Here is an 8,808-nt window from a genome sequence, read left to right on the forward strand (position 1 = left end):
TTTTGAATGTGGGTTGCCGCAAATAATTTAAAAGGAAGACGAAAAAGAAGTGATAGGTGACTGCGTGAAGTTTTAAAATGTGAGAGTCTTAAAAGTCACTAGGTTTGAAGTTCAGGAATTAAGGTCCATCCTTGTAAGCAATCCCTATTCAATGTGAGATTTCTCTAGTTAATGTTGCTTTTTTTTTAAAAAAAAAAACCAACACAGGACTGTCGATGTTTGCACTGATGGCAGGGGTTTTATGTGTTGATAGAGAGGAAACAGGAAAAATTTCCTGCATCCAAATGAATGGACTGTTTACGTTCTCCTTAGAGATGCCCTCAGGAGAAGCTGCTGGAGCCTTCAGAAAATAATCTGTTGACTGAAAAACCTAGAAAGAAAAGGAGGGGAAATACCACATGGGATAATCCTTTGTAGATTTTTCTTCAGTGTTTAACTAATGTTAGTCATTGCTTTGGAACTTTGTTAGAATTTTCATACTTTGCCACATTACATAGTTTGCCACAAAGTTAATATGCCATAATCTACTGCCACTGGGGTGTTTTATTTTTTTCTTAAACGTCTGAGTCCTCTTAAAAGTCAATGAGACTTCTCAAAGTATACAGACCCCTTGAAAAATTCCTGCCTATAAACTTCAAATTTAGTCTCAGCAGTAACAGAAAGCAATTTAGCTCCTGCGACAACCCCTGTCAGAGGCTGCGGCAAAGGGAAACCTGTGTCTGTCTTTCTTCCAGTGGGAAAAATTCCAGCCTGGAATAGAAGGGGCGGTGTGCTCCTGCCGCGTTGCTGCCAGGGCTGAGCTGGGCACGCCGTCGTGCCCCGCCGCCTCGCCAGGACAAATCTTGTAAACAACCCCCGGCAGAGCAGTGCGGGTACAACAGCGGTTCTGTTATTCCCAACCAAACGTCCCGATCGAGTGGGCTGGTGGCACCGCATGGTTTTTGCCACTCGTTTTTTTGCAGCTGGCATTGGGGAAAGTCGAGGGAGGGGCCCTGCATCCCGCAGAGAGGTGCAAGGCACCATGTTGCCTGCCCCGGCCACCCGCAAGGGCACCTTTTGGAGGGACCGAGGGCTGCCCGTACCCTCAAGGTGGCGTGTTTCTTGCGGGGTGTCCTCACCTCTTGTCACTCCAGGTGACAAGGTGACACTCCAGGTGGATTTTCCACACCTGCCACTGATCCTCTTATCAAACACGTGGTTGTATTTAATTATTTAATTTCTTGCTCTGCGTTTCTTAAACCTGAGCATTGTTTTTTCATGAAAATCTGGTTTAGTTCTTACGGTGTGGCTGCTTGTGTTATGAATTTGAGTTAAGTTTCTTCCTTCTGCACTTGGTATTCCTATGCAGTTGCACTGAAGCTGGCTGCTGGCTGCATAGCTATCTGCCTATAGGCCTGCTTTTTTTCTTTAAATGAGTTACCCACGCGTGGCTCTGGCAGCATGGGTAACTCCAGGCACTCCGTCACCAAACCATCCCTCGGGACCGTGCCTGTACACTCCTGCTTCACCTGCGTAGCTCTTTGTATTTCTGATGCTTTGCATCTTCCACTCCCGTTTTCCATTTGTCTTCCCTTGAAATTATTGACCCCTCCCCATTTGTCTTTTTCTATAGCTCAGAGGCTTCCAGGTGTGTTAGCAATTGACATTTGCCTGTTGCTAAAGGGGAAACAGATATGAACAGTGGCCAAAACAATTCTTACAATTTTTACAAGAACAGGGCAGGCATACAATGATCCTTGCCCAGAATATTCTCCCAGACTCCACTGGTTTCTTGGACCAGATATATTGTCTTTGAGTTTAATGGTCCTTTGAATATTTCTCCTCCATTAATTTGCCAATTGCTCCCTGAGACCACGTGAGCTTCTAGCGCTCATGACATCCTGTGGCAGGGAGCCCCCAGGTCCTACCTGTTGTGTGAAGTATTACCTCCTTTTGGTTACTTTGGCTCCTAACAGTTTTGGTGGATGATCCCCACTTCTTGCATTGGAAGAGACAGCACACAACTGATCGCTGACTAGTTTCTTCAGGACGCTTTTGATTTTATGGTCTTCTTGTCATATCCCTTATCCATCACCTTTTTTCCCAGCTGAAGAGTCCTAGCTCACTTGTTTGTTCCCTGCATGGAGACTACTCCAAACCTTTCATCATCTCTATCAAATGTTTCTGAACTTTTCTCAGGTTTTATGTCCTTTTCCAGATGGGGGAACCAGAACTGCACATGATGCTTAGGATGTGGCGGTTGTGCAAGTGTGTGCTCTCTGTTCTAACCTCCAGTCGTCTGGTTGGTGGGTTTTAATGCTACTAAATATCAAGCCGATGTTTCAATGGAATTGCCTGTCATAAGTTCATTATTATGTTCTGAACGGCAATAGAGACCCTGTTGTTTTACGTGTGATGTTAGCATTATTTTTCCCCATGTAAATCACTTTTATCTGTACTGAGTTTCGTTTGCTGTTTTATCACCCAGTTGCTCAGTCTTGTAAGGTCCTTCTGCAGTTCTTCAGAGCTGGACCTAATAGCTACTGATTCAACAGCTACTGATGGAATTGTAACCCACCCAGAATGGTTTTCTGGCAGTCTGCAGGCCTTTGGCAGCTCTGAAGGGATCCTGAGCTAACTGTTTCATTATGACAAGATCATAGGAGAGGAATTTCTCATCAAAATGCTGATGAGCGGGATGACTGAGCAGCAAAGAGAATATAGTATTTTCTTTCTAGTATTTTAAAAAATTAAATCTGTCCACAAAATGCTCTCATAAAATGCTTTTCTTCTGGAAAATACCAGCTTCTTGGAGGAAAATAAGTGTCCTTAGGAACACGGCAGTAAGATTTCTGGCAGTGTCCCCTGAATCTTTCCCAGTTCTCCTCAACCTAGAAATCTCTCCGTGAGGCTTTTGAGAACCACCCCCTAAACTCCCATTTCCTGTGGCTTCTCAGGCTTCAAATTCACCAACTAACTTGTTATGCAGCAAGGTGATACCCTGAACGTTGTGTTACCAGGATTTCTTGCCCTTGTAGGTCTGAATGTCTCCCTGGACAGCTGTCAGGCTGGTACACTGTCCACTTGCCTGCCCATGTCTTCAGCTGACATTCTAAGGCAGTGAAGAAGGAAATGGGGGAAGTGGCCTGAAATACTAAAAATGTCTGTTTCAGATGTTCCAAGTGGATTCTTAAAGCCATTTTACCCTGTAGAAAACGTTGCATTTCAACTCCTCTTTCTCCATCATCTGAATTTTTACAAATGCAAAATCTCTGGAATGAAATTCCAGGTCCTGCATGGTAGCAAACAGCATCATGAACCTAACACTAAGTTATAACACTGCATTAAATATGGGAGCATCTCCCAATAAGAAATATGAATGTAGTGACAACCAGCATAATTAAAACTTCCTAAAATGTTTTTTGAAACCCACTTGCTGACGTATCAGCATTTGATTAGTTTCTTCAGCCAAAGAAAAAGGCAGAAGTAAGGGGGAGAAGGCAGGACAGAACAGAAACTGTTCAGTAACACCCACGGTGCTGGTTGCAGCTATGTAAGATGTAAACCCAGGTGGTGGGTAACTTAAACGTTTCAAGGTGAGCTAGCTGGAGGATGGTTCTCAGAAGCTATTTTTGAAATGTTACAGGAATTGTATGTTCAGTTAGGCAGCCTTGGAGGTTCCATATTCTTGCCACGGAGAGGTGAGCCAGCCTGAGCTTGCAGATAAAGACCTGCTACAGACAGCAGCTGAGGACAGCGCATCAGGAGACAGTCGATCACAGAGAGTTGTTCTAATTATAAAATCACAGAAACACAGAAGGATTTAGGTTGGAAGAGGCTTATGGAGGTCACCTAGTCCAAACCCCTCCTCAAAACAGGGCTAACTTCAAGGTTGGGCCAGTTTGCTCCGAGCCTTGTCCAGATCAGTCTTGAAAGTCTTTAAGGATGGCGGTTGCACGACATCTCTGGTCAAGCTCTTCTAATCCTTAACCATTCTCCTGGGGAAGAAGTTTTTCTGTGTGTCCGGTTGGGAGTTTTCCCTGCTGCAACTTCTGCCTGCTGCCTCTTGTCCTATCACTACACGCCCTTGAGAAAAGTTTGGCTTCATCTTCTCTGCAACCACCTCTTGGGGTGTTGAAGAGAGCAACTGAAACCCCCTTAACAGTCCTTTCTCTAGGCTACGCAAACCCAGCTCCCCTCTCCTCATTCGACATGCCTCCTAACCATCTTGGTGGGCCTCCTCCAGTGGGCCTTTCCAGTATGTTGGCAAATCTTCTCATGGGGGAGCTATGCTGGGCCCAGTACTGCAGATACAGCCTCACACACAAGTAGAGGGGAATAATCACTACCCTCAAACCCCTGGCTACTTCATGACTGTTTTAAATTTCAAGAAGTTTATGCCGCTGCAATTATTCTAGAATATTCTCAGTGGGTTTCCATGCCTCGTAACTTCATTTTCATATTCTAATTTTTCAAATTGCTTTTCTCTTTACGACAGAAAAAATCTGTGCAGCTGTGCAAAATGTGCCGATTTACTTAACAAAAAGAAGATATAACTAGCTTTGCACAAAGGTCTCTTGAATACGAAAAGAAAACAAAATGAAATGCAAACATTTTTCGGTAGTCATTGCTTAAGAGCTTTTTTTGTGGTGACAAAGTCATGATGATAAATAATGTAAATTATTTTGAACAATGACTTGAAAAAATGTCATATTTAATGTGTGGATCATCTTTAATGCAAAGATACACACCTTCTTTTCTAATTCAAAATACGTACCTCTCATGCAGAAAGGGGCTGGAACTTGTGGGACTGCCTCATGATCTCCACTTAGTGGACCAGTGAATTGTTCTAGAAATAGAGGCCATGGAGGCAGAAAAGATGTTTTTCAGGTCTGCCTGCGGTACAGAATGGACCCAAAGGGCATGGCTACATCTTGTTAAAAAAAGGAACAGCCAGAAGCTCCCAACTTCGTCCACTGCCTACACGCATATGTCCTACAGGCAAAGAGTGTCTGAGCTCTTTGAGTCTTGCTGTCTGGGTCGATGTATAACGGGTCTGCTCCTGGGGGCAATCTGAAAGTACTAGCAAAATGGCAATGCAGACTGCTTCGCATCCCCTTGTCTGAGGTCCTGTCTGGATTTCTGAGCGGGGGGGTCTCCACCTTAGCTTGAAATCCTCTTAAACCTGCAGGTTAGGGTTTTAGATAACAGAATTTCTGATCCCAAGGAGGGTTGACTCCAACCAGCTTCCCTCTCCTAGGAAAAAAAAAAACCAAAAAACTGAAAGGATATCTCTGATAGAGGGAAGGATGGAAGATAATGTGTTTTCTTAGGTTTTGTCTGCTGCTAAGAGTCCTCTAGATAGCCAGGGTGGTAGAGTATGCGCACTATTTGGTGTAAGGCCTTCACAATGCTAACAGGCCTCTCTGATTGCAACGGGTTACGTATCACACTGATGAAAAAAACTCTCTAAACTGTGGAGAAAGAGGAGACATGACTTCTTTGAGCTTTCACATTGTCCCACTGGGTGGGGTGGGGTTGGGTGTTAGCGGCCCGCAATCAGAGATCCATCTTTTCTGAAGAAACCTCCCTCTGTCTTCTGTAACATAATTTCTTAGTGCCTATAGGGTCTTAAGCATGAATCCACAGAAACGATGAGTTGACACCTTCTTCCTGAATCGCAGTTTACAAGGACAAAGAGGAAACAACCCCCCACTTTCCAAAATGGTCGAACATTGCTACTTCTCTTGTGCAACATTAATTGCTCCTATGGATATTTTAACACCACCTTGAGTTTTGCAGTCTCAGTCAGTCTGTTCTTTGTTTTTAAACCTGTCATTTGCATAGGCACAGACCTTATGGTGGTTATAACTAACCAATTTTTTACATATGTTTCTATATCCTGTCATTTCCTAGCTTTTAAAGTGTAGGGGGTAGGTGCACTCAGTTGGTCTGAAGTGGTCTACACCTTAGGAATATGTGTTCTTTTACACCTTAGTAATATATTTTCATGGGCGAGGGGGGGCAAAGTTTAAATCTATTGCTGCAAAATCAGTTTAGGTTATCTGGATTTATATTTTTTATTGCTATGGTAAAAATAATTTAGAGCTTGTGAAAGGTGCCAGATCGACAGCCTAAAAATTAAGCTGATTGCTCCATTATTTCCCAGCTCCTCTCTTTCAGCCTTTCAAAGGCATCTGCTCTTCTTTAATCTCCCGTAACTCAGTTTTTCAGATGACTGCTAAGGCTTCTGAGACAGTGAGAGCCACTTCTCTAGGTATCCTTAGATGATGTTTATCAGGCTTGTCTAATTTGAAGATGTCTGATTTATTTCATTAGGTCTAACTTATTCCATTATTCGCTGTCTTGTTCTTTTTCTGGTCCCCGAGACCTTTTCACCGATATTACGTGCATGAACAGCCTCATCTTTTTAAAGGGCTAGTTCATCTTTTTGGATACATTAATTACTATTTAGAGAGGACAGATTCAAAAGAAGTAATAGGCAATCCAGCTTGAAATCATCTGCTGATTCCTTTCCCTTGAATATATTTATCAGTGTTTTCTTTGGGCCACTCAACAAGGTAATAACAAACCGCAGAGAATGATTTCTTGTTATCCTGTAATTCTCTTGCTAAATTGAATCTCATTTTGCATGTATTTCTTCCTTGTATGCATGAATTCTTTTACATTCCCTTTAGCAAACAGAAGTTTCCACTATTTTGATGAGTCCTTTTTCTGCTTAAAAGTCCACAGGTGGAGGACCCCTCAATGTGGTTAGGAGGCTGGAGCCCATGCTGTGAGGAGAGGCTGGGAGAAATGGGTTTGTTCAGCCTGGAGAAGAAGTAGTAGGTGAGATCTAATTTCTGCCTTCTGGTAAATTACAGGTGCCTATAGAAAAGACAAAGCCACTTCTCAAGGCAAAGTGACAGGACTCACAAAAAAGGATACAAGATGCAGCAAGGGAGACTCTGGTTGGAGATGAGGAAAAAATTATTCCCCACAGAGGAGTTGAGCACTGGGGCAGGTTGTCCAGAAAGGTGGTGGATCTCCATCCTTGGAGATCTTCAAAATCTGGCTGAGCGAGGCCCTGGGCAAGCTGATCTAGCTGGGAAGGTAGCCCTGCTCTGAGCAGGGGGTGGCTGGACCAGCTAACCTCCGGAGCCGATTCAAACCTCAGTCTTTTTCTGATTCTAGGATCGTTCCCAGAGTGAATGCTTTGCACAGAAGATCACAGCTCTCTGAGACTCTTCTGCTCGATACACCTTCAGACGCCCTCTGGCTATTCAGACACCAAAGTACTGCATTTAGCAATTAGGGAAGCATGTGCACATGTTTAACTCAAGTTAAACCAGAGTGCGATGGTTTAACAACACAGTCGCTGCATCCCCTACTGACTATGTGCAGTAGTTTAGTATTGCTAGTGCTTTTCATTTACTGTAATTCAAGTTAATTCAGTGGAATCTGCCAAAATGCAGTAGGAATAGCTTTATTGTTAATTCAACTATATCATAAATTGGAGGATAAAAGAGGACTGAGTTGAAACTGTTGATGAAATTGTTAACGTTAGCTCGCTCTGGTAGAAACGGGCCTCCACCTTGGCTTTTTGTCTCACTGCCCCATACGTTACTCCAATAACACCACACAAGGTACAAAGCTGGTGAATTTTGTCCTGTGTTTCAAAACGCTGCGCTCCTGGCTGAAGGAGGCTGCGGTACATGAGTAATGTCAGGCATCTACAGATCTGAATTGTTCCTGTTTTTATTAAGTCATATATTCAGCTGTAAATGTTACATCGTCTCTAGAGGCAAAGGATGAGCTGTACACAGTGACTGTGAATTTAAGATAGAAAGGGCAGATCTGAGCAATTCGCTTTGTTCTAGACGGCTTGTGAGACAATCTCAAAAATGGTCGGTGGAGAAAAGTAACACATGCGTGTGCTGATGGGCCTCCAGGAGGTCCCATGTGACGTCAGCCAGTCCTGTGGAGAGGTTTCCGATGCTCTAGAACACCTTAGAGACAGTCAGAGACAAGGTTAAGGCAACTGAATGTGACTTCCCTGTGTGGGGGACTTCAGTGTTTGGCTAATATCAAAAGCAATTCAGTTAATCTGCGTTTTCTTTCAAAAAAAAATCATTTGGTGGTTTTTTTAGCAAAACCTTTTCAAGCAACACTAGTACGCCTTGCACTGGAAAAAAGGTGAGCTAAAGAAAAACACAGAAAAAGTGTGTCAAATAACAAAAGCGATCATCACCACTGACAACTTATTTGCTTCCTATGGAGAATCTGTTTTTTCTGCTTTTCACATCCAAATAGCATTTGAATCCACATCCAGTGTTCAGGAAAACTCACATAATACCTCACTCAAACCCCTCAAATAAGAACTCTTTAATGCTTCCCTTGACAAATTGCAACAGGTCGTGTAAGTGACATGCTTTATTAAGAATTGATGTCATACAAAAGGGTTTGCAGGGTTAAAATAATATGAAATCTCTGATCATGCTATTACAGGGATTGTGCTGTTCCCTCTGAGAAGAAATAGGAGGGATAATGCAACACTAATGGTGAAAAATATATTTTTCTGAGGAGTCTGAGCACAGGGCAGAACATTAACATTTTGTACTGCAGTCTGTCTTGGTACAGCGCCGCGATAACAGGGTAATGCTGTCGACCTCTGTGAACTACATCGAAAGGAGAGCCAAACTCAGCCATATTCTTTCCTGAAGTTCATAGAAAAGCACGTTAAATCAGATTTGATCTGAAAAGGTAAACGTCATGAAACGGTATTTTCCCTGATATATTCTTTGAGGCATACCAACCGCCTATGAAAAG

This window comes from Chroicocephalus ridibundus, chromosome 2 (assembly GCF_963924245.1).
Source record: "Chroicocephalus ridibundus chromosome 2, bChrRid1.1, whole genome shotgun sequence".
Classification (NCBI taxonomy): Eukaryota; Metazoa; Chordata; class Aves; order Charadriiformes; family Laridae; genus Chroicocephalus; species Chroicocephalus ridibundus.